The 26,049-nt window shown below is 42.9% G+C and overlaps 1 protein-coding gene and 1 long non-coding RNA gene across 4 annotated transcripts in view; both read right to left on the minus strand.

Moving 5' to 3' along the window:
- Positions 1-26,049, minus strand: part of HDAC8 (histone deacetylase 8) — a 206,189-nt gene that overhangs the window by 7,246 nt on the left and 172,894 nt on the right. The gene's annotated exons all lie outside the window — the stretch shown is intronic.
- LOC146035554 (uncharacterized) overlaps positions 12,172-26,049 on the minus strand; it is a 63,351-nt gene continuing 49,473 nt past the window's right edge. For both annotated transcript variants that reach the window (XR_014460672.1, XR_014460671.1), the window contains exons 2-3: positions 25,269-25,463; positions 12,172-12,251 (exon numbers count right to left, since the gene is read on the minus strand). This is a non-coding gene — a long non-coding RNA (uncharacterized LOC146035554). The remainder of the gene's footprint in view (positions 12,252-25,268; positions 25,464-26,049) is intronic.

The following is a 26,049-nucleotide window of genomic DNA, read 5'->3' on the forward strand; positions in this document are numbered from 1 at the left end:
TACTGGACCGCACAGCCAGTGATGTTGGATCCTCTCTAGTTGGTGGCCTGGAGCGATGGGAAATGTTCCGTGGCCACTGGAGGTGTTTCCAAACGAGAGTTGTTGCTGATGGATGTTTTCGGTCTCGAGATGTACTTGTTAGGCTCCTGTACAGCCTCCCAAGACTGGGGAGGAGGGAATTTTTGGGGGTCCTCTCTGTGGGTGACCGTATCGGACAGTTGGAAGTGCGTCCACAGTCCCTGTGGAGGGATGGTTTTCTGGTAGTTCCCAATGAGGGATGGGACTTGGAATTGAGTCCAGTGATGGACAATACCAGCAAGGCAGAGTCCAATGAATAGTGGGGTCCCCAATAGGACTTGGGGATAGGTCCAATAATGGACAGTACCAGCAAGGCAGAGTCCAATGTATGGTGGGGTCCCCAACGCGTTTCGCTGCTTCCCACAATGCAGCTTTGTCAAGGATAATTTCATGGTCAGGCAAACTGCCTTATATACCCTTATAATTAATACAATAGATTGCACCTGGGTGCATAGATCATCCAATCTCATTGAAAACGTATCAAAAGGTATTGAATTTGAAGAGGAGACAATAAACTATATATATATATATATATATATATATATATATATATATATATATATATATATATATATATATATATATATATATATATATATATATATATATATATATATATATATATGTATTGTATATAACTTCAAGCAAAGGGAGTGCCGGCTTTTTTCCCTGCATATATATATATATATATGGTAATCATGTTAAATTAAATAAATTATAAACACAATCAGAGAAATAACTTACATTTAGTCAGTTAATATGTTTATCTCGGTCACGTGATCGGAGGGGGTCCAATCATATATCACTGTGAGTTCACATTTTCAAGAGCTTTATCTAAAATGTATTTGGGGTTTGAATGCACTACTCAAACCCAAAGACAAAATAAATAACCCTATAAAAAGAGACTTAGCTTACATAGCTACGTACCATAACCATTGTTCAGATATAAAAACCATTATAAAGAAAAATTACAACATCCTTAAACAGGATCCCCTCCTCCTCAATTCATTACCAGAAGAACCAATATTTGTCTTCAAAAAGAACGCCTCTTTGAAAAATCTACTTGCACCTAGTTTTCTGAAACCTATCTCCGAACCCACCTCAAGTAACCGTGAACTCTCCTGGCTTCCTCCGAAACCAAAAGGTTTTTTCAAATGTGGTGGAAATAAGTGCATCACCTGCTCTCACACCTCCCATACACAAACAGAAACAATAAAAATTAAGGATAAAGAATATAAAATTAATGGATTTATTAACTGTAACTCTTCATTTATTATTTACATTTTACTTTGTAGTTGCGGCCTAATGTTGGCCGCACTACTCGCAAATTACGTATCCGGTTTTTGGAACATCGGAGAAATGTAGTAAAACAACTGGCCACCCATAGTGTATCACGCCACTTTTCAGAATTCCATAAAGGAGATCCAGGGGACCTTAAGATCATTGGGATAGAACATATAGAGACCACTAGGAGAGGTGGCGATAGATTCAGAAAGCTCTGTAGGCAGGAAATATTCTGGATGCACCAATTAGGATCCATATATCCCTCTGGCCTCAATGAGGCAGTAGAACTTAATATGGTAATCTAACCACAAAAAATATATTCTCCCCTCTTCTTTCCCCTCCCTTTTTAGAAACTGTCTTTCTTTAAAGAATGTTAGGAAAGAATACAAATGTACCATGTACAAATAGTGATGTAGGGTGTAAATATGTATATATTCTCTGTATGAATGTAGTGGTAATTTATAGCTTAGTGCTGAGTGCATTACAAAATAACAATTGATTATATTAATATATGCGTTCACTTCTGCATATATACTCATATAACCATTTAATTTTCATCTGGTCCCATATATATGTATATATACATTTTGTGTATTTTTTTATTATTCAATCTTCTTGCTTCCGCTTTTTTCTCTCTCCCCCTCAACCTCCTATTATGTGCATATATACATGGATTTTCCATTTCCTTATATGATATAGCGATTACCTCCTTATATATGTAAATTCATGAATATTTCGTATAATGTGTGAACATTTAATACACAGACTGTATGCACCTTTAAAATATGATCATGGTGCATACACTCGCATATATATATGAACATCTATTAACATCTGGTAAATACAACCTGCAAGGTTTACCACGTAGCATAGCAACAGGTCATATGACCAAACACTAGCACATATCATACCCGATTCGTCCACATAACGCTTACGTGATGATGACAGTGCGGGACACGTGACCGCAACTCTGTTTAGATCAGGAGCTGCAGGCCACAGACGGCCGCGCAATTACGTCACTAGTATGCAACGTACACTATCTAGACACGGCGCATGGGTGACGCGCGATGCGTGTGGCGGCATCTTGCGTCCCCATTGCCCGTGTAGCCCGGAAGTGGGGACATAATACCACACACACCAGGATGAAACGGTGCCATAATACTGTGTGCACCCTTCACACAGTGATATATGATTGGACCCCCTCCGATCACGTGACCGAGATAAACATATTAACTGACTAAATGTAAGTTATTTCTCTGATTGTGTTTATAATTTATTTAATTCAACATGATTACCATATATATATATATATATATATATATATATATATATATATATATATATATAGTTTATTGTCTCCTATTCAAATTCAATACCTTTTGATACGTTTTCAATGAGATTGGATGATCTATGCACCCAGGTGCAATCTATTGTATTAATTATAAGGGTATATAAGGCAGTTTGCCTGACCATGAAATTATCCTTGACAAAGCTGCATTGTGGGAAGCAGCGAAACGCGTTGGGGACCCCACCATACATTGGACTCTGCCTTGCTGGTACTGTCCATTATTGGACCTATCCCCAAGTCCTATTGGGGACCCCACTATTCATTGGACTCTGCCTTGCTGGTATTGTCCATCACTGGACTCAATTCCAAGTCCCATCCCTCATTGGGAACTACCAGAAAACCATCCCTCCACAGGGACTGTGGACGCACTTCCAACTGTCCGATACGGTCACCCACAGAGAGGACCCCCAAAAATTCCCTCCTCCCCAGTCTTGGGAGGCATCCCCGGCCCTGACGGGCTTATCATTAGGCTGTACAGGAGCTGTACAGGAGCCTAACAAGTACATCTCGAGACCGAAAACATCCATCAGCAACAACTCTCGTTTGGAAACACCTCCAGTGGCCACGGAACATTTCCCATCGCTCCAGGCCACCAACTAGAGAGGATCCAACATCACTGGCTGTGCGGTCCAGTACTATCTGCACCATCTTCATCAGCCCATTGGGGCCCTATCGACCAAATCCCTCATTTCTGAAATTTGGAACATTGCCCTGTCACAAGGATTGGTAACTATATCGGATATCCAATATCAACTGTAATTTTGTATACACCAACATGAAATCCAGCAGGCAGAGTGTTTTTATATATTTTATTTCATTTTCATTGTTGCATTTTTTATAAGTGTATGTACATGCTATTTCTACTTATCCATTTTATATATGGACAGTTTGTCCAATTTAATAAAACCATTTGTACAGATCATCCAATTTCTTAAATTAATTGTATTACAATATATATTTCACACAGCGCTGCCACAGAACTTTGTTCTGACACCCTGTTTTTTTCTTGTCTTTACCGGGCCTAACTAACCCGCTAGTGCAGCTGCCTTGCTCATTACAGCGCCCCTTGGTGCCTAAATGGCCATGGCACATTGGAAAGATGAGGAGATCCATTTAATGCAATGTTTAATGCAATGCAGTGAGCAGACACCTCCCACTTTTCATGATCTCATCTCTGTGTGCCCAGCTGATGAAGCCGCTGACCGAGTAGACAGGCGGAGAAACGCGTACTTGGGAGCCTCGCATATAGCAGCCCGGAAGCAATCCAGCCCAGCGCCGCAGTGAGTGTACACACGGTACTGACTGTGTAAACAGCTTGAAAGTTCCATTGGACGGACACCACCTGGAGCCGGTCCCTTTATCATTAAAGGTTGACCATCCAAAGGATTACAATTTAACATCTGGCTCAGATAAAGGGAGGAAGTCCAATAGGACATTGCAGTATAAAACCTGTGAAAAATCTGATCACTACCAACGGCCCTTGGGACTGGTAATTATATAAGCCTCAACATTCGAAATTGCCTCTATGTTATGACTCAATCTGAAAAATTAAGCCTCAGAGAGCTAATTATCAGCTTCGCCTAATTACCTGATATTGTATGTTATGTGTAGTATGTCATGTGTGTTTAGGTAAATGTTGTTTTTTATGATGAATTGTATTTTTTAAATAAATTTATGCTTATTCCAATGGATTTGAATGAATAATTGTGTCCTTTGACTAAGCAGCGCCACCTAGGGATACCAGTTCACTGGTTGCCCAACATCTATATATTTTGCTCTTTGAGAGGTACACAATTCCTCTGAATAGGAGGCTGCAGCTTGGTTAAAGTACCAAAAAATATTATATTTTCATTTATCTACTGTAGGAACCAGCGCTTTTGAGTGTCCCCAGTGGCCACACCTATATTGCCTTTAAAACTGTCCTTTTCTTATGACACACAGAGTTTTGCAGGAAAAATCCGGCTTCTGTGTGAAAGGGGTCGACACGGGAAATACCCGGGTTTTTGCTCCTGTGTGAAAGGGGGTCAGCCCCTTGCTGCCTAGTTCTACCCGGGTTTTTGTATCCGGGAAATACCTGGGTTTTGGGGATTTTTCGGTCTGAAAGCGGTATTAATAACTCAAATTTATAATATGCCATGCATTAGTGCTCCCAATTTATAAGATGCCATATACAGCAGTGTCACAAATTCATAATATACTATTATAGAATATTCCACACAGCAGAGCGCCAAAATCATAATGTACACCCTTCCTGCACATAATGTATTCACCCTCTACGCACCCAGACTTACCCTGCAAGTACACAATAAATCCAAACCCACTACACACACACACACTCACCCTGTCAGCACATAATATATCAAAATAAATCCACCCCCCATACACACACACAATAAATCCATCCCTTACACACGCACTCACCCTGCAAGCTCACAATAAATCCACCCCCATACACACACACAATAAATCCATCACTTACACACGCGCTCACCCTGCAAGCTCACAATAAATATACCCCCATACACACACTCACTCTCACCCTAAAAGCACACAATAAATCCACCCCCATACACGCACTCACCCTGCAAGCATACAATACATGGACTTGGCAATGGGTATTAAGAGTCAAAGCACAGGCAGAAATAAGACACTGTGTAGCAGAGGGATGTTAGAAACATAGAATTTGACAGCAGATAAGAACAATTTGGCCCATCTAGTCTGCCCCTTTTTTTTATCCTTCAGGTAATCTCAACCGTTTTTAATCCTTATTTTTTTTTTACGATATTCATATGCCTATCCCAGGAATGTTTAAATTGCTCTACTGTCTTAGCCTCTACCACCTCTGAGGGGAGGCTATTCCACTTATCCACTATCCTTTCTGTGAAGTATTTTTTTCTAACATTTCCCCTGAACCTACCTCCCTCCAGTTTTAGTGCATGTCCTTGTGTTTTATTACTTATTTTCCTTTGAAGAAAATTTCCCTCCTGTACTATGTGATATATTTGAAGATTTCTATCATGTCCCCCCTTTCCCTTCTCTGCACCAAACTATACATGTTAAGATCTTTTAGTCTATCCAGGTAAGTTTTGTGATGTAGGCCATGCACCATTTTAGTTGCCCTTCTTTGTACACTCTCCAATGTATTTATATCCTTCTGAAGATATGGTCTCCAGAACTGGACACAGTATTCCAGATGAGGCTGTACCAATGACCTATAAAGTGGCATTATTACATCTTTTTTTCTGCTACGGATTCCTCTCCCTATGCAACCAAGCATCTGGCTAGCCTTCCTCATTGCTTTGCTACATTGCTTTCCTGCCTTTAAGTCACTTGAAATAGTGACTCCTAGATCTCTTTCCTCCTCAGTAGTTTCCATTATAGTACCCTTGATACTATATTGAGCCTTTGGGTTTTTGAGTCCCAAGTGCATAATTTTGCATTTTTTAGCATTAAACTGTAGTTGCCATGCTCTTGACCAATTCTCAAGTTTACTTAGATCATCAGTCATTTGATTTAACCCTCCTGGTGTGTCTACTCTGTTGCATATCTTTGTGTCATCTGCAAAAAGGCATACTTTCCCTTCAATATCATTTGCAATGTCACTAAGAAAGATATTAAAGAGCACTGGTCCAAGTACAGATCCCTGGGGTACTCCACTGGTAACATGTCCCTCCATAGAATGCACTCCATTTATTACAACTGTATGTTTCCTATCCTGCAACCAGGTTCTTATTCATTTAATTGTTTTATAATCCAATCCCGCACTTTCAAGTTCATCTCTTGAAGTATTTTACCAAAATTAGGAGTGTCATAAATACATCTGAACAATCTCTAACACTTTCTGAGCAGGTATTTGGAACAAAGGACTGCTTTCTCAGCAAGGCCATCTAAGTAATGTTGACTGACTTATGACATTTAAAACTCTGTCCATAATCTGCATAGCATTGTTTGTTATGGTATGAGACTTACAGAGAAATGTTTATCTTGTATATAACCGATGTGCTTGAAAAATTGGACAGATAGACAATCTCAAACTAATCATAACCCAAACATACATCTCCTCTAATTAAAGATGTTAGCTGCCACAATTAACCAAAGAAGGTCAGGTATGTCAAATAAATATATAATGCTACCACTAGTGCTGCATAGTTTTCATACCACACCTAGGATACCGCTGCATCTGCCGCTGACCTGATCCTCCTGTCTGTAAAATGGCCGCCTTGCAGCAGACCGTTATTTAGGTTGCAAAAGGGGGTCGCCGCCTCCTCTAGCATTCTTAAAAACCTTCTGCTGTGAGGGGGCGACCATTTTGCAAGTGACATTATAACAGACGCCAGCAGAGCCGGCCCTAGTCAATCTGGTGCCCTAGGCAAGATTTTGGCTGGTGCCCCCTAGTAAACACTTCCAGTTGTCCCCCACCGTGCTGACACACCAAAAACGTGTGCATCCTGGGGACCCCTCACTTTATAAATTTGGGGTCCTACTGAACTGTTTTTTGGGTCCCACCACATAATTATCTTTTGAGCTATCCAGTCCCAATGGTTGGAATTTGCGTATGCACAAATATGTGCATGTGCAAACCCCCGGAGCAAACACTCACTAGTCGGTGGGTAGGGTTTGAACAAAGGAGACCACTCAGCATTTTATGGACAAGAAAATGCTGGGCAGGCACCTGCTAACCCAGGCATGTCTAGGCCTGCTTAGGGGGGGCGGCTGATGTCATGACATCCCGCACCCTCCCTGAATTTGGCAGTTAGCAGGCTTCTGAAAAGCAAGTATAAACTTACTATTTATAGGTTTCTCCTCAGTGCCAGGGGATGTGTTAGCATACAGAAAGACAGGGGGAGAGAAAGTGGGGGCAACAGGAGAGAGATGAAGCAAGGGGCCCTGCTGCTGGCTGCCCCCTGATCTCAGCTCAGGCAGGGTGCCCCATAAACCACCAATGTAAACATGAGTCGCCCCTAGGCATTGCAGACGCCCTAGGCAATTGCCTAGTGTGCCTATGCCTAGGGCCGGGTCTGGACGCCAGTGGAGTGCCGGGCTGCAGACAGCAGGAAGCTCTGCTGGTCTCAGCAGCAACACAGGTAATTGGCAGCGGTGGCCCCATTAACAATAGCTTCCGCAGTCCCCGCGGTGCCCAAACTTACCTAGCGACTCCAAGCCATCGCGGGGTCTGCAGATCTTACAGATCGATGGGACGGTCCTTTGCAAGTATTGCTGATAACAGATACAGCTATATAAGGGTTGCTGACAATGACACTCGGATTCATGAGTAACATTGCATAACAGTGAAAGACTCAAGCTTAAAAACACCTAAAGACTCTAATTTGTGCACAGACTGATTTGAAAGTATGAGAGTTCTTCATTCAAAATGGAAAGCATTGCTTGATGACATCTAAAAGGAACAATATTTACCGCCCGTTGAAAGCTGTATTTGTGATTATTGTGCTAAACCACCAGAGGAGAGGTGTATGGATAATGTTGTATATTACTTAAAATGTTATTCAATTCAACAATATCATGCACTGCTGGAACAGGAAAAAAGGCTACTAATTGTTGGAAGCACAAAGACCCCATCGATGAGTAAAACGCCAATGTCACCAATTTCTGTTTCATATAAGGAAATAACGAATATTAATTACCTTAGAAAGTTGTGAAAATGATTGTGGTTTAAAGAATATATTTTTTAACAAGACCATAAGTGAGACTAAACTGGTTGATCCCCCAGATATGGGCACATGAAGGAATGCAAACTCTTCTCATGCAGTATAGACTACTACAATGAAGTATTTGATTTTACACTACCTATGAATCCTACACATACAATATTCCATACAGTAGTACAAACTTATCAGTTAAGAATAAGGATTTCTTGAAGAAATCCAGACTACTTCTTGGATCAGATCATCAGCAACAACCTGAATATAGGTATTCCACATGTACAATTTGGAGGGTGAGAGATTCCCCAGCATGATGGGTATGGAGAGCATTACAAAGAGCACAAACAGCCACAACACACTCAATATCAGGTAACATGGAAGGCTAGAACAAAGCATCCTTGATGAACATGATGCACATAAAGACACTAAAGCACATGGGGGGATGATGTTTTATTGACCCCTCAGAATATTGCTATCAGGCAGGGTGAGTTCATCACACAAAGAATGATAGTAGATCATGATGCAACTCTTGGAGCTACAACGCCAACTATCAATTACAATTTGAGATAGCTGGCAGCAGAGGTCATCATTCAGCATGGATTCCTGGTGCTCCTCTAAAACACAGGAGGACAGGTTATTGAACTCCATTACACTGAGATAAACAAGACAACCAGATGTACGTGAATGCCAAATATATGTAATGGTCAGAGCATCAGTACCATGGAGTTCTGAGTCACACTTGTAAACCACATGAAGATTATAGTATTGTAGTTAAAGCATTGAAGTGTTGTATTCAGCTAGATGCAGTAGATTATAAAGGATTGTGATCAAGGGCTGATGAACGGTGTCAACGATGGGTTGGCTGTAGAACGTAAGTGCAAATAGTTATTTTTTCACGTGACCATATCTTGATTGTTTCCTTGTGAGGAACAAACTGGCTTGTTACGCTGTACACATGCATCACCCAAACTATGCAAGGTGGTAGCCTCAAATATTAACACCTGAAGATACAGTTGGTTTACATTGATTTTACTCACTACACATTATTTTGTTTGTTCCAATACCATGCAGTGTTTATTTTGGCAAAAACTTTGAGAGGTAAGTAGTTTATGCCTAGAAACACTGGAGGCTAGGTTTGTCTATGGGAACAGACATCTATTGGATTGATAGGGTCTTGCTTGGGTCAGGTGTAACACTAAGTTTATTTATTGACCCACAAGAGGAACCTCTGTCACCCAAAACTAGCACTTATTAAGGTTCAGTTTACAAAACTGAGTTTTTTTATAGCTTTCTGCAAGCATTAATCACATTACTTCATGGTGCAACTCATGCATAATGATTTTGTAAGTGTGTCCTTAAAATAGTGTTGCAATCACCATTATAAACCTCAACACCGTACAAATGTCATATGGCATCCTAAAGAATGCATATCTGCCCACTGGTGTCATAAATCAGTCATGATCAGTCAGATGATTTTATGCCGATTGTCCAGAATCAACACTTGGGGTGAAATTTAATAGGATGAGAGATTCAAAAAGTGAGAGATGTGGTAAGAAATCTCCAGTTTTTTTTTAAATTACCTAGAATTATTAAATGTGATATATTTATCGTCCATCAAAACCTAGAAAACTATATTTATTTCAGCAATCTATAGTGATCGTGTTTGGTTACTCTATATTTCCCAATAAACAGTAACGGAATCTTTTCTGCATTTTAGGTGAAACAACATCTCCCAGAGCATACGGAGAGGAAAACTCAAAAACCGTTCAAATTTATGAAAAGCAGAATAACATGTTCAGTGGAGCCGATTTTCTACAGTTATAAGACAAACAGTGCCTATTATACCAACTATAGTACTCCAACTCTAGCGCTATTCTAACACACAGGATTCATACCAGTTCCACCAGGACTAGATTTAGGAACGGTACATTACTTCCGCCAGAACTCTATCATGGTATGGGAGTCGCGTCATTTCCACAGGGGGTACATCTTCCACCAGAATTCCATACCGGAGAAAGCAAAGGAGCAGTGTTATGGGAGCCACATCACTTCTGCCGGAAGAACCCTTTCTGCCATATTGCTATCCCTGAGGGATCAGATAACAAAGAGTCCGCCGGCCATATTGGTACAGTATACCTGCATGCGGATTGAGAAACCATATTTATTATTGAAAAAAGTCCGTCGGCTATCTTGGTACACCCAAAGCTGAATCTTACACCACACACTGGAGTGATACCAAGCTCGGTTGGCCATGCTGGGACACCAATATAGTGTAGAAACATAGACCTCCCGATCCACATTTGGGTTCACGTTTATAGTGGGGGGGGGGGGGGTGGCGTGGGGGTGCATTTAACATTGTAAGCACCCATTAGGGTGCTTATACAATGTTTAATCGCATCGCATTGTATGCCATGTACAATGTCATACAATTTTAAAATTGTATGACATTGTACAGTATAGCGCGATATTGTGTCGCATACAATCGCATGCCTTATGGTATGCAATGCGATGGGCGCCGCCAAAATACACAAGTACCGCTTTCTCAAATGGATATGTGAAGGGCCAATAGCTACCTTTAAAAATATATAAGGTTAGAAGACAAATGTTTGGTGCTATGATGTAGCGGGTATTGGAAATATACTGTACCCCGAATGGGATGAACATGTATTCAGAATAAGTAGTGCTATAAAGGTGACCACCTCTCCACCTGAGTCTTGATAAAGATCTCAAGTAGATCGAAACGTGTTGGCCAGCAGGTGGACGTGGGCACCAGCTTTGTTTGTTTTTACAATACGGAGCATCCCTAAGGATACAAATGCCACAATATATGCTTGCCCACTATACCCACGCCAAAGGAACCTTGTGAGGTGGACATCTATTTGTGCACTGGAAGCCGGTTCCACGGCTGCAGCGACAAGGAGACTACCCCCACGTGGTACAGCTGTGACAAATTGTATGCAGCACCTAAGCTGAGGATTCAGAGACGGGAGTAGAGGTATTTCATAAAATTCACTTATCCCTGCCCCGTTCTCTTAGTGCGAAGTGTCTGTTCAAGCATATAGACTAACGTTGGGAGTATAATCCTCTTATTATTTTTTACAGAATTTTGCTGCAAATCGATTTTATGGAAATTGCTGTATATGGATGAATAAAGTGTTTGCACATTTTTATCTATAAGAAAAGGACTTTCATTTGACATCCAGCCTATTATTCTAGACTCCAAGGGCCTTATTTTGGTTCACTCTTTCTGACAAAATCCTTCGTAGATGGACAAAACCATGTGCACTGCAGGGGAGCATATGCAAAATGTGCAGAGAGAGTTAGATTTGGGTGGGGTTTTACTTCAAAGTGAGATCTATATTGCAGTGTCAGAATAAAGCAGTCAGTATTTACCCTGCACAGAAACAAAATTACTCACCCAAATCTAATTCTCTCTACACATGTTACATCTGCCCCCCCCTGCAGTGCACATGGTTTTGTCGATCTAAAAAGTATTTTGTCAGAAAGAGTGAACCAAAATAAGGCCCCTAATTATTTTCTGTATCACTATATTTTTGACTGGCTGATTGAACCAGTAAGGCAGTTCTGGAGCCTGGCTGCTGGGAGGGGCGCATTTGAAAAAAAAATCACACACCATTCCTTTTAACCCATCATAAGCGTTATATTTGCAATGGGAACCATCCATAGCAATGAACTGTATTTTTGGTGGTATATAACACTAATAATTATAATTAGTGGTTGTATATAATGAAAGTAACCATATGTTTTATATGCAATGAAATATTAGACTAAAAGACTTACCAGAAGGTTACCCTCAGTTACTTCAGAAATTTGTCGTCATCTACCTGGTAAACCCAGAATCCCACACAGTAGCTCAGATTCTTTTGTAGGAATATATTGAAAAATAGCACATAAAAAATAGTTAAAATAGCCAGTTTACAAACAACAATTCGAAAGAGCCACATCTGCCAAACAATTTACATCTAATAAAAAGCAGGTTCTAAAACTAAACTCTAAAATCAACTAAAATTAAATTGGTATATAATTGTGTTTTTTTTTTTTTTTATAAACACCATAAAGAGACACTTTGTTATTATAATTTACATAGTTACATAGTAGGTGAGGGTGAATAAAGACTTGCGTCCATCTAGTTCAACCTATATGTTTATAGTAGCTATATAGTACCTTGTTGTATAGTATGTTCTGATATTTTAAAGATAGATTGTTACTTATTCATACCCGTGGATGTTTTTAACCAATAAATGTTTATCCAACCTTATTTGGTACTTGTGTATTATCACGGTGCCCATCGCATTGCATATCATAAGGCTTAATATGGTATGCAATGAGATGAGATGCGATGCGATGGGACCCGATCTTATACAATTTAAAATTGTATATGGCATACAATGAGATGAGATACGATTTTAAATTGTATAAGCACACTACTGGTTGCTTTCAATGTTAATTGGCCCCCATATAAGATTTTTAATTGTATAAGCACCCTAATGGGTGCTTACAATGTTAAATGCACCCCCACTATCAACGCCAACCCAAAGCGTGGCGAGCGCAGCGAGCCCGCGAGGGGCAGCGGTAAGCGTCCTCCGACCTTTTCATACCCCCACTATCCATGTCGGCGTGGAGTTGATTTTATATAGTGTGGCAAGCGCAGCGAGCCACTGAGCCCGAAGACAATAAAATTAATGACAGGACCGCTCGCTGCGCTTACCACACTATATAAAATAAACTCCACACCGACTTGGATAGTGGGGGTATGAAAAGGTTGGATGACACGTACCGCCGCCCCTCGCCACGCTTCGGGTTGGCGTTGATAGTGGGGGTGGCGTGGGGGTGCATTTAACATTGTAAGCACCCATTAGGGTGCTTATACAATTAAAAATCTTATAGGGGGGCCAATTAACATTGAAAGCACCCATTAGTGTGCTTATACAATTTAAAATCATATCTCATCTCATTGTATGCCATATACAATGGTATACAATTTTAAATTGTATAAGATGCCATAAGATGGAAATCGTGGGCGCCGTGCTAATACACAAGTACCCCTTATTTTAAACGTATTTATAGTGTCTGCCGACACCACTAATTCAGGAAGAGAGTTCCACAGTTGGACTGTTCTGACTGTAATGAATTTTTTTCTTCTAGATGAACAAAATCTTTTTTCTTCTAATCTAAACTTGTGCCCTCTCGTCCTAGATTCCTGTCTAGCAGAAAAAAGGGTGCTTGTCAGTTCCTTATATTGGCCCCTGATATATTTGTACATGTTGAGCATGTCCCCCCCCCTTTTTGGGGGGGAAAATATGTTTATTCAGGTTTGCACTTTATGTTACAAGGTAAGGCATATGACATTGAGATAAATAACACATCATGCAGTAGTAAGTCAATCGTATCTGGCTCGTTGGTGTGGTGTAACCAGCAATACATACAATAACATTAGTGTAGAGAAGAACTGGATTGGAGGAGGCGCGAGGGGGAAAGGTTGGGGGGGGGAGACTCAGTGGGATTGTTTACATTGGGACTGGGGGGGTGGCATATCACACCTCTTTCCACAGTTCCTCCACTCCGTGTCTAACCATGTGCGAGAGGCTATCAGGTAGGTTTGTTGTCTGTCTGCCTCGCATCATATAGGAGAAGTTAGGTTTGTGCAACCATTATTTTAGGTTAATATATTTAAATAATACAACAAAAAATCTCTGAGTTAGAGTAACCAGGGAGGGGGGGGGGTTGCGACAATTGCTTGGAGCTAGATTTTGCATTCCTTATCATAGTACTTGGGAGGGCACTCTAGAAAGTTAAATAGTGATATTATCTATGTGGGTTCCAAGAAGTTTACAGATGTTATCTTTCAGTACAGGATTTCGACTCCGTATGAAGGGACCTTACACATAGTAAAAACGGGAGATAGGAGCATCGAAATGCCTCAGCGGATCAGTTTATCAGTAAAGGAAAGAGTGTCTTTTTATGGTGCACCTGGAGAAAAAGTTATTTATAAAACATCACTTTTATTTAATTGGTTAAAATGGTTGCGAAATATAAAAACATTTGGACAAGACATGAGACAACATTTAGTGATATAAAAAAGGATAAAAATCCTTCACCTAGTGGAAACCCCACTGCCTGATCTCCCAAATGATTTAAATTGTGTTGCTGCTGAGCTGTGTTTTTGTAATGATCATTTATTAATAGCGTGATTCAGGGTTACTGAAATAATCTGCAATGTTGCAATGACGCCCTGGGCTCTCTCAAGTAGCTGCTGGCAGGCGCCTGAGCACGGACACAGTTCCGTCTCAGCGCTGCTGCTGGCTTACTGGAGCTAGTGGAATCACGTACTGTGTTCTCCCACAGAGCTACATCAAAGGGGTGCTTACATGCACTCCCTCGCTCTAGTGGGTTTAGAACCGACAGGGACACTACCGGTTCATGCGCCAGATACCGTGTCAGTGTCTTAAGATAGGGGACCGTGTCCAACGGTGACCCCCTCACGCAGCCAACAGTTCAAAAAATAACAATTAGTAAGTGGGGAGGGGAGAGTGGGGTATTATACACACTAGGTGTGTAGTGTCGAGCGTACGCTTTCGCAAAAAAGCTTCCTCAGGACCACCGGGCAAGTCACCGGAAGCTCCTTAAATACCAGTTCCTCCCTGCATATTCATGGTATGCAAATTTCAATGGGAGTGTACGTATGGATCCCTTTTTTTTCCTATTGGTCACAGAGTTTGGGTGTCACGTATGATGCGTGAGTACACGCCCATTGTCAGTGAATTTCCAGACATTCGTTCAGTGAATATTATATATGGCGTTGAAATCAAAGTAGTCTGATAGTTATGTTGTTAATGAATCTGAGCTGTGTCGATGTGTCATGTAACTCTTGGCATGTTGTATCTGTCTTGCGGTTACAGGGTTTCAAATATAATGGTCACGCTCCTTTCCTGCTGGAGCATGACACCAACTTGACTGGGGTGCCGTTATAGATCACCCCGTATGTGTGTTCCCCTGTGCATCGCATGGGGTTCAGCGTTACCATAGATACCCCCGTGTGTATGTATCATTAGCATTGGTAGCTCCGTGTATACACTGCTTGACGCAGTGTTCTTGTAGTTTATCAGGGTTGCCAAGGCAACCTGTATCGCTACAACTCGTCGGTCCAACAGGGATAGTTAGACATCAGTAATTTGCCCCGCCGTCTGATAGATTCAAATGGTTTTGGTCTGAGCCCACCGACCGGTAATGATATAGTGGCGTGGATTAGAGAGGGGAAAAAGAGGCGAATGGATCCTCACTTTCTCGGGGTAGATTGCGCATGATTGACTGAAATAGGAACATCCTAATCAAGGAGAAATCAGGCAGTTTGTGCTGTGCTGATGCGTCCCAAAGTCCGCGGCACAGTTTATCTTAATGGTTAACTAGTTGTCCTGCATGGTTGATCTTAGCGGGACTGTGTGTCACATCTAGTATGTCTGTGACAGAGATTGGCCCGTGTGTGCTGTTTAGCACATAATTCTGGGTTGCCCGGGCAGCTTTTATTTCTATAGTTGCCGTGTTGCCAGTGATTAAGGCAATCGCGGCATATTTGTATAGGATGAGTTAGTGGAACGCTTTTCATTCTCTGCCCTCATTTTTATAGGATTGCAGAGCGTGGGGGTGAAGGCAGAGGGAAAAGGGGGCGGGAATAGGATTTATTGATAGTCCATTAGTGTGTAAATAAATCGCCTCGTGTGTGTGCTCTTCTGCACCTGTCATGGGATGTGATGGTAACCCTGAACGCAGTCTGGGGTTGGTCTCTAAGGTTGGTATGTCATCAGTAATCATGGCACCAAGTACAGTACAGTCAAAGCATTTTGTTAACATAAAGGTCAATTTCCCGGCGTGTCGACCAGCGTAATCTTTAAGAGGGGCGCTAGGACTGGAACATGCTTGTGTCGAGAAAGTTAGTAATGTCATGACGGCAAATCATGTTGATTAGGGAAGCAGGATTGTGGGATGCATGTGTATGCCAGTGATAGTCAAGCAGTCACGGTATACAGTTGTGTCATCTCTACCCTGATTGATATTGTTATTGTGGCATCTAGTATTGCGGAACGTGGGAGTGAAAGCAGAGGGAAGCGAGAGTAGGAATTAGTATTGATGATGGTCCGCTAATGTGCGGATGATTCGCCTCGTGTGTGTGCTATTCTGTACCTGTCATAGGGTGTGGTAGTGACCCTGAACGTAATCTAGGGTTCATCTCCAAGGTAGGTATGTCATTAGTAATAAACGCATCTGGTACAGTGTAGTAGAAGGCGTTTTATTGACGGCGTTTTATTGACATGCTGGTCAGGTCCCGGCATGTCATAAGGGATGTTTTTTGGAGTTTAGGTACAAACCAAACATGCTTGAGAAACTAAATGTATCAATTTAAGAAAACGGGATTGTGGAATGCATGTATATACCAGTGATGGTCATGCAGTCATGATGTACAGTTGTGTCGGGTAAGTTCATGGGACGCCTATCATCTCTTGCCCTGATAGGTATAGTTATTGTGGCATCAAGTATTGTAGAACGTAGGCATAGAGGCAGAGGGAAGAGAGAGCAGGAGTTGGTTTTAATGATAATCCACTGATATGCAAATAAATCGCCTCGTGTGTGTGCTCTTCTACACCTGTCATTTGGATGTGGTGGTGACCTTGGACGCTGTCTATGGTTCATCTCTAAAGTAAATATGTCATCAGTGATCAACGCATCTAGTACGGTATAGTCAGAGGCGTTTTGTTGACATAATGGTCACGTCCCGGCGTATCGTCAGGAATGTTTTAAGGAGGGGCGCTGATGGCTAAATTGTAACAGGCTTATGCCGAAAATATTAGTAATGTTAATCCCATTGATTAAAGAAGCGGGATTATTGAATGTATGTGTATGTATTCTGAAAGTGTCATGTTTTTATGTTCTTAGGATGCAGGAGCGTCGTGGGACATAGCGCACAGACCGGCCTGCCTGGTAAGTATAGTCACTTTAAGAATAATGTTTATGCGCACATGTGATGTTTATCGTATATATGTCACACATGAACCGACCTGTTGCAGTTAGGTTGTATGCTCCTAAATGCGTAGCATTGCTAGGTTCCTTTAATGAGGGACCTCAGTGATGTAGGGCATACTTGTGAGTGTTGCGGTTAAGTATGATACACTGTTGCATAAGTCGTTTTAGAAAGTTGAATGGATAGTTCACAGAGCTTGTGTTGAGTCCTGATGTGGAGTAGGGAAATTGATTCCAGCCAGCATATAGGGTGACCTGTGATATTTTGGAGAAAATAGTGAAATACTATTGTATGTGGTCTGTCTGCCTGGCATAAATTAGTGGCAGAATGTAGTGTCTTAATCTGGTAACCCAGAATTATATAATAGGAGTACCGGTAATAGCTGAGTGTATTGTTAATGTGAAGTTGGATAAGATGTGAAAAAACGGTGAAAAAATGTGAATTAAAATTATTGTGAACCAAATACAAGTGACACACGTGATGCGAATGGGTACAGTAAGTGTGTATCGAAATTCGTCTAAGTGGGTCGTATGCGGTATGCTGTGAAATGGGGTGGAATAAATAAAATGAGCTTTTAAAAGATGACTAAAAGTGGTATTTCTGCTGTGTCTTAGGTGGGTGTGCTCCCATATGGCAGCGGGGTTCAGTGATGAGACAAGTGGGGTCTCCCTGATTGGGGAGTAGTGCCAAGGAGTGGGGACCCATGGGGATCAAGTGATGTTAGGAATAAACTGAGCAAAAAAATGTGTATATTCTCTGTTAAACGATAGGATGAGTGCCGTGCTAGGCGACTCATTAAATATACCACATGTCTGTATCAAGAAGGATGGATTAATGAGTTTCCAAAGTATATCACTGATATGTCATGGGGGATAGGTATTTAGAGAAAGACCATATAATTGTTCTCTTCGTTGAGACCTCTAGGGGACATGCTCCCCATCAGAAAGATGAGTCTGGTCTCCTGTTTAAGGAGCTCCCTGTCCCAGTCTCCCCTTCGGATACCCAGGGATATCTGAATCATGCCATATGCTTTGAGGCCATTGGTACTTCCATGATGGTATCTTAAAAAGTGTTTGGCCACTGGTGTGAGGGTTTTCCCTTGTTGTCGATCCCTCTCTGCATTTCTGATGCTTGTCAGGTGTTCTGACAGGTGTTTTTTTAGGGGTCTTTTGGTTTTTCCGATATAGTTTTTCCCACAGGGGCATTGTAAATTATATATGACCCCTGCGGTATCACATGTGATGTATTGTTTGATCTTCCAGTTCTTGCCAAACTTGTCTGTATACCCATTTTGTTGTATCATGTGTGGGCAAATTTTACATGTGCCACATTTGTATGACCCTTTCTTCATGATTTTGGGCTTGGCTTTTTTGCTCTCAAAATGGCTATGGACCAATTGGTCTCTGAGATTACTGCATCTTCTCCAACTTATATCCACTTTATTGCCCAGGATTTCATCCAGGTCCTTATCGGTCTTGAGGATATTCAGATGTCTATCAAGTGCATTTTGAATTTCACGCCACTCCTGACAGAAAGTTCCGATAAATCTGATTTTATCATGTGACTCCGTTTTCTTACGCTTGTTGGGGACAAGTAGGCTTTCACGGTTGTAAGCGTTAGTGTCTCTTCTTGCTTTGCGTACGGATCTCCTACTATAACCCCTATTTTGAAGTCTGATGTCCAATTCGTTGGCCCTCTTATTGTATGTTTCTTCGTTGGAACAATTACGCTTCGTCCTCAGATATTCCCCCTTGGGGAGTCCTTTGAGGACCGGAGGGAAGTGGGCACTACTGTTGTGTAGTAGAGAATTTGTCGCCGTTGTTTTGCGAAATAGATCAGTAGTGATGGACCCATTTGTCTCGACGCCGATGCGGAGATCCAGGTATTCCACTTCCTTCTGGCTGGTGTGATATGTCAGTTTCAGATTCAAATCATTATTGTTCAGTTTACCAATGAAGTCTATGAACATTTTGATTTCACCTTGCCATATGATGAACAGGTCATCAATGTATCGTAGCCAGATTAGAACATGTTCGGTGTACTGTTCATTAGTCTCTGTGAAAACATGTTCCCGCTCCCACCACCCCAGGTACAGGTTTGCATATGTGGGGGCACATGTGCTCCCCATCGCAGTCCCCTGCACCTGGAGGTAGAAGCGGTCCTCACATACAAAGTAATTTCGGTATAAGACAAAGCGTAACAGTCTGGTAATAAATGAATTAAGAGGGGTGTCACGTTCCATACTGAGGAAATATTCTTTAGCCTGTATACCATTCTGATGTTTGATGCTGGTATACAGGCTTTCGACGTCGCAGGTGACGAGCCATGAGTCTGGGCTGAGTACTATGTCTTGTATCTTTTGGAGCACGTCCATAGTATCGCGCACATACGAGGGCAAGCTGGTGACATATTTTCTTAGATGGAAGTCGACAAACTCACTTGCCTTTTCTGTAAGGCCCCCTATGCCAGATATAATTGGCCTGCCAGGTGGGTTAGATTCACACTTATGAATCTTGGGAAGAAGGTACAGAGTTGGAATTCTCACCGTTTTCACTTCCAAGAATTCATATTGTGACTTGGTTATTGTCCCTTCTCGTCTGGCTTGGTCTAGGATTTTCTGATACAATTCCAGATAGTCATTAGTGGGGTTGAAAGTGAGTGGTTTATAACAGGATATGTCATCCAGTTGTCGCCTCAGTTCTTTTCTGTACATGTCAGTGGCCCATAATACAATATTTCCTCCCTTATCGGATGGTTTCACGATAGTGTCCTCCCATTTCCTGATTTTTTTAAGTGCCTCTCTCTCTGCCACAGAGATATTGTCATTGTAGTGGCAGTAGGGTTTGTTAGTTTCAATCTTGTCAAGGTCTCTGCTGACCATTTCCAAGAACACCCTTATTTGTGGACATATTGACACGTCAGGGAGAAAAGTAGATTTTTTCTTTAATCTGATGGTGTCGGCTCCTGTTCTGTCAGGGGATTGGGTGTAAGATAGTTCGTCCTCATATTCCTCTGAAAGATTCTCAAGGATCCTAAGCATCTCTCTGTCATTGCTGTCAAAGAATTGATCTATGCGGGTTTGTGTGGGGTCTGTGTAATCGTCAGCAGTGTCATGTTCCTTTGTGCTGATAGTATTTTCTTGTCTTTTTTTGAAAAACTTTTTCAGCAGGAGTTTTCTGACGTAGAGGTGGAGGTCTTTTTCACACTCAAAACGATCTAAATTCTTTGTGGGGGAGAAGCTGAGGCCTTTATTAAGTATAGATGTTTGTGCCTCTGTCAGGGAATGGGTAGTGAGATTAATGATCCTAAGGGAGCCTCAGCGGATCATACCTATCATAGTACATGTACTTCAACATCAGAGCTTCAACCTCAGTTATAGAGGGGATGTGGGGGGAAATCCATGAGTTCAGTATCACCTTTTTTGCAACAGTGACAGTGAGCGTTAGAATCGGGATCAGGTGGGTTGAATCAGGTGGGAGTGACCAGGGTTCAAAATTGGCGAACAGTAATGGACAGACCACCATGCCGCATGTGTGTCAGTGAATAGTCTATTGTGTAGGATATGAGGTGGGATGTGTTTGCGGGGGGTATGTAAGAGGGCTCCAGGGGAAAAGGGGGCAAACATTGCGCAGTCTATTTCATATTCTGAGTAGTTGCTAAGCTCCGCCAGCCACCCAAGAGCAAAGCGGCAAAGCAGAGCCTTAGAGTACTGCTTTAAATCAGGGATGCCCAGTCCTCCTAGGGGTTTGGGTAATTGGAGTTTGCGCAGTGCTATTTTGGATTTTTTTGTATTCCAAAGGAATCTTGCAATGTGGGAGCTCATTGTTTGTATATCCTTGCTAGATATGCAGCATAGATTTTATGACCTCAGCCCTACCCAGTAAAGACAGCGGAAGGTCTGCCTGCCAGGGAAAATGGGGGGGGGGGGGGGCCTTTCAGGGTCATCAGGTCAGATTTGTTCATGTTTATTTTATATCCAGAAAAGGAGCTAAATTGGTTAATTATTTTAAAGGCTTCAGGGAGGGAGTGTTCAGGTGCGGTGAGGAAGAGCAGCATGTTGTCTGCAAATAGAGATACTCTAAGGTCGACCTTTCCTATCTGAATGCCTTGAAATGTCGGGGATTGGCGCAGGGCTATGGCTAGGGGTTCAAGGGCTAGGGCAAATAATAGGGGTGAGAGTGGACATCCTTGCCTGGTTCCTCAAAGTATGGGGAAGGGTTCTGATAGTGTACCATTGCATTGGATTCTAGATGCTGAGTCAGTGTAAAGTGTGTTTAGAAGGGTAATAAATTTTGAAGGGAAGGAGAATTTTTGCAATACTGAATAAAGATGTTCCCAGTGGACCATGTCGAAGGCCTGAGAACCGCCAGCGGGGCGCCCGACACGGCCAACTGGGACTGGTGCAGGACCAAAAGGACTCTGCGGATATTGGTAACAGGATTTCTCCCCATGACAAAACCCGTATGGTCACCATGTACAAGAGACGGGAGTAAGATCTTCAGTCTTTCAGCTATAATCTTCGTAAGTATTTTGTAGTCTATGTCTAGTAAGGATATAGGGCAGACATTTTCAACCGGTGTGCCGCGGCCAGCTGACAGGTGTGCCGCCATGCCTCGGGTCACGGCGACACACCACTTTGTTCACTTTGACAGGGGGGATGGGCAGGCGGCTCGGCATCATGTGTCATGGGTTGTGTGTGGTCGCGCGGCGCTGAGTGGCTGTCCTGGAATGCTTCCCCGCCCGCCCCCCTGTCAGTGTGCGTCCATGTGCGCACTGCCCGCCCGCTCACGGCTCCCCCGCTGTGCACTGTCCGGGACTCATCGAGAGACGTGCTGTGCTGCTATGCAATAATCATATATCCCGCTGGACCACTAGCCAATGGGCGCTTGCGGTCCAGCAGCCAATCAACTGGTGGCTGCTGGACCGCGAGCGCCCATTGGCTAGTGGTCCAGCAGCGGGAGATATGAATATTACATATCAGCACAGCACGTCTCTCTCCCGTACATAGCGGGGGAGCCGTGAGCGGCACACTGGACGCACACTGACAGGGGGGAGGGGTCGTCGGCGTGTAAGCACAGGCAGGAGGGGGGTTTGCACACGGACGCACACTGGGAGGAGGAGGTGGGGGGGAGTGAGGTGAGCGGGCCGGCTAACCATCGGCTGGCTAACTTAGTATGGTGTACTCCCACCCACTCTCCCACCCTCCTGCACTCACCCAGCCACCCTCCCACTCCACTGCAGATACCCTCCCAGCCACCCTTCCACCCCACTGCAGATACCCTCCCACCCCACTGCAGATACCCTCCCAGCCACCCTCCCACCCCACTGCAGATACCCTCCCAGCCAACTGCAGATACCCTCCCAGCCAACCTCCCACCCCACTGCAGATACCCTCCCACCCTACTGCTCCCACCCTCCCTTCCTGCTGCACACTACTGGCGGTGCATTGAATTGCAAATAGCGGACGGGAGCCAGGAGTGGGCCACTGCACAGTTCTGTCCCCCTTGGCAACGAGCAAATTCAGTCCACCTTGGCATCGAGCATGAAGCCCCTGGCATTGAGCATGTAGGTAAGTGGCACTTATGTGTCAAATGTGTATGGTGTGTTATATAGTATGTCATGGGCATTGCGGTGTGTTATATAGTATGTCATGGACATTGCGGTGTGTTATATAGTATGTCATGGGCATTGCGGAGTGTTATATAGTATGTCATGGGCATTGCGGAGTGTTATATAGTAGGTCATGGGCATTGCGGAGTGTTATATAGTAGGTCATGGGTATTGCGGAGTGTTATATAGTATGTCATGGGCATTACAGTGTTATATAGTATGTCATGGGCATTACAGTGTGTTATATAGTATGTCATGGGCATTGCGGAGTGTTATATAGTATGTCATGGGCATTGCGGAGTGTTATATAGTATATCATGGGTATTGCGGAGTGTTATATAGTATGTCATGGGCATTACAGTGTGTTATATAGTATGTCATGGGCATTGCGGAGTGTTATATAGTATGTCATGGGCATTGCAGAGTGTTATATAGTATGTCATGGGCATTGCGGAGTGTTATATAGTATGTCATGGGCATTGCGGAGTGTTACATAGTATGTCATGGGCATCATGTGTGGGCTTATGTGTAATCGGAATTACAAAGTTCACTAAAATGTGCAATGGGCATTACACGGTGTGTGGCATAACATGTAATGGCCATTATGGCATGTGGTATACTATATAATGGGTGTGCGGTGTGTTGGCATTAGGTTGAAAAATTTGGCGCGCACTGTCCATATTGTCCCTCGTTTGCAAGAAATTTGTTGAGTCCTGGCATAATGTGTAATGGCCATTGCGGTATATGGCATAGCTTGTAATTGGCATCACGATGTGTGGCATAACTTGTAATGGCCATTAATGTGTGTGATGTAACATGTAACTGGCATTATGGTATGCAAAATATCTGGAATATCTGATTAAAAAATGTTGGTGTGCCTTGCCAATTTTGAAGTCTTGTCTGGTGTGCCGCGACCTGAAAAAGGTTGAAAATCACTGATATAGGGGGATAGGAGCCTGGGTCCGCTAAGTCACGGCCTGATTTCGGGATAACTTTGATAGTGGCCGAATTGAAGAATGGAGGGGCTATGTCATTATGTAGAATGGAGTTATAAGTTGCTACAAGTGTGGGGGCTATTTGGAGTGATAGTAGTTTATAATAGTCTGGGGTTAGGCCATCAGGGCCAGGGGCTTTCCCCGGTTTCAGTCCTGCTATAGCGGTTTGGACCTCTTCTAGGGAAAAATCCTTGGTAAGGGTATCTGCTGAGACCGGGGATAGCCGGGGGGGGGGGGGGGGGGGTAGAATTCATTTAAGGTTTCGGCTATTTGGGAATTTGAGTTTGTTATGGTCCCGTCAGGGCGTCTTAAGGGGTGGATGGTCGATGGGGCATGGTGGCCTTTAAGGAGGTTTGACATCAGTCTGCTGGATTTATTACCAAATTTGTAAAACTTTGCATTGGCGGCAAAGGTGTAGAAAGCCTCAGCTTTAGTAAAAAGACCTTCAAAGGAGGCCTTGGCGGACATGTATTCTGTTTTATTGTGCGCATTAGGGGAGCGTTTATAAAGTAAAAAGGCAGAGGTCAGGTTTGATTGAGCTTGGGAGAATTCGTTAGCTGTGGTTTTTCTCTGGTAGGAAGTGTGAGAGATTATCCTTCCTCTTAGGGTGGCCTTTGAGGCCTGCCAAAAGAGAGGCAGATTGGGGAGGGCTGTGTCTCTATTATTCAGGGCATATTCATCCCATGCATTCTTAACGATGGTTCGTAAGGTTTCAGAGGTAGCTAAGGAGGACAGGCATCTCCAAGAGATAAAGGAGCTCTTTTCCTGGTTAAGGGTAAAGGAAATTCTTGTAACTGCATGATCCGAAATTGTTATCGGTTCAATTGCGGCTGCAATGATTTTGGGGAATAAAGTAGTGGATGCTAGAATATAGTCTATTCTGGACATTCTTCCAGTGGCTGCAGAGATGCATGCATAGTCTCGCTCTGTAGAGTTGAACAGGTGCCAGATGTCGAGTAGGTGTAATTTTTGTGCCATGGTTGGGATGCCCAACTTAGGGAGGGGTCTGGAAGGTTGTGACTGTTTATCAAGGACGGGGTGGGATATTAAGTTTAAGTCCCCACAGAAAATTATGGGTAGATGTAGGTAGGGTGTGAAGAGTTTAATTATGTTAAGGAAGAATGTTTTAGAATGGGTGTTAGGCGCATATACGTTAAATATAAGATATTGGGCTTGTGCTATAGTAATGCGGCAGAGTGTAAATCTGCCTTCTGTGTCAGTGTGTAGTGTTTCAGCGGTCATTGGCGTCTGCCTCTTACCTAGGATTGCGACCCCGCAGGACTTGGTTAAATTAAGCTGAGGATAAGACCTGCCATTGTAGCATCTGTAGTTTTGCTGTTTCAGTCGGGGTGAGGTGGGTTTCCTGCAGGCACACGATATACAGTCGAAGCTTGCTCAGATATATCAGAATGCGCTTCCTTTTCTGGGGGGAGTTTATACCCTACACATTCCAGCTACCAATAAAGAAGACGTTGTAAAACAGTAATGGCATTAGATTGTGGGACAGGTCCTGAATCAATAAATGCATAGGAAAAGACAAATCAACATTAATATGAGCAATCATCGCAAAAGTGGGGGAAGGGAAAAGGGAGGAATGTCATAAACAACAGTATACGACTTCCAAGTGCAATGGTATAAAACATGCACGCTTTACTGAGCGTGTTTAACTTTAAACTGGAGGGCTCGCACCTAGGCCAGGAAGGGGCCCAAACTTTAATAGTATGAAGTAAAGTAAAACAGGGCGCTCGCCACAAGCGCTGAAGTGAGGGGGGGGGGGGGGGGGGGAGTCATGTGGCAGCCATGTTAGCAGTAAGGTAGGGATACCATATCCCAATGGTGATGATAGCACGGTTCAGCATTACGTTAGGGTGACTTCTTGCTGAATATAGCCTTGGTTTAGGAAAGATTGGTAGTAGCAGCATAGTTCTTTAGGGACGGTGATGAGGAGAGAGTTCCAAGACGAATGTCAGTGTCCTGAAGAAATAACAGGGGAGGGGGGGGCTCAAGGAGGCAATGAGGCGGGTGTTCGGAGGACCCTCC

The sequence above is a fragment of the Crinia signifera genome, chromosome 9 (assembly GCF_055691185.1).
Source record: "Crinia signifera chromosome 9, ASM5569118v1, whole genome shotgun sequence".
NCBI classification, from domain to species: Eukaryota; Metazoa; Chordata; class Amphibia; order Anura; family Myobatrachidae; genus Crinia; species Crinia signifera.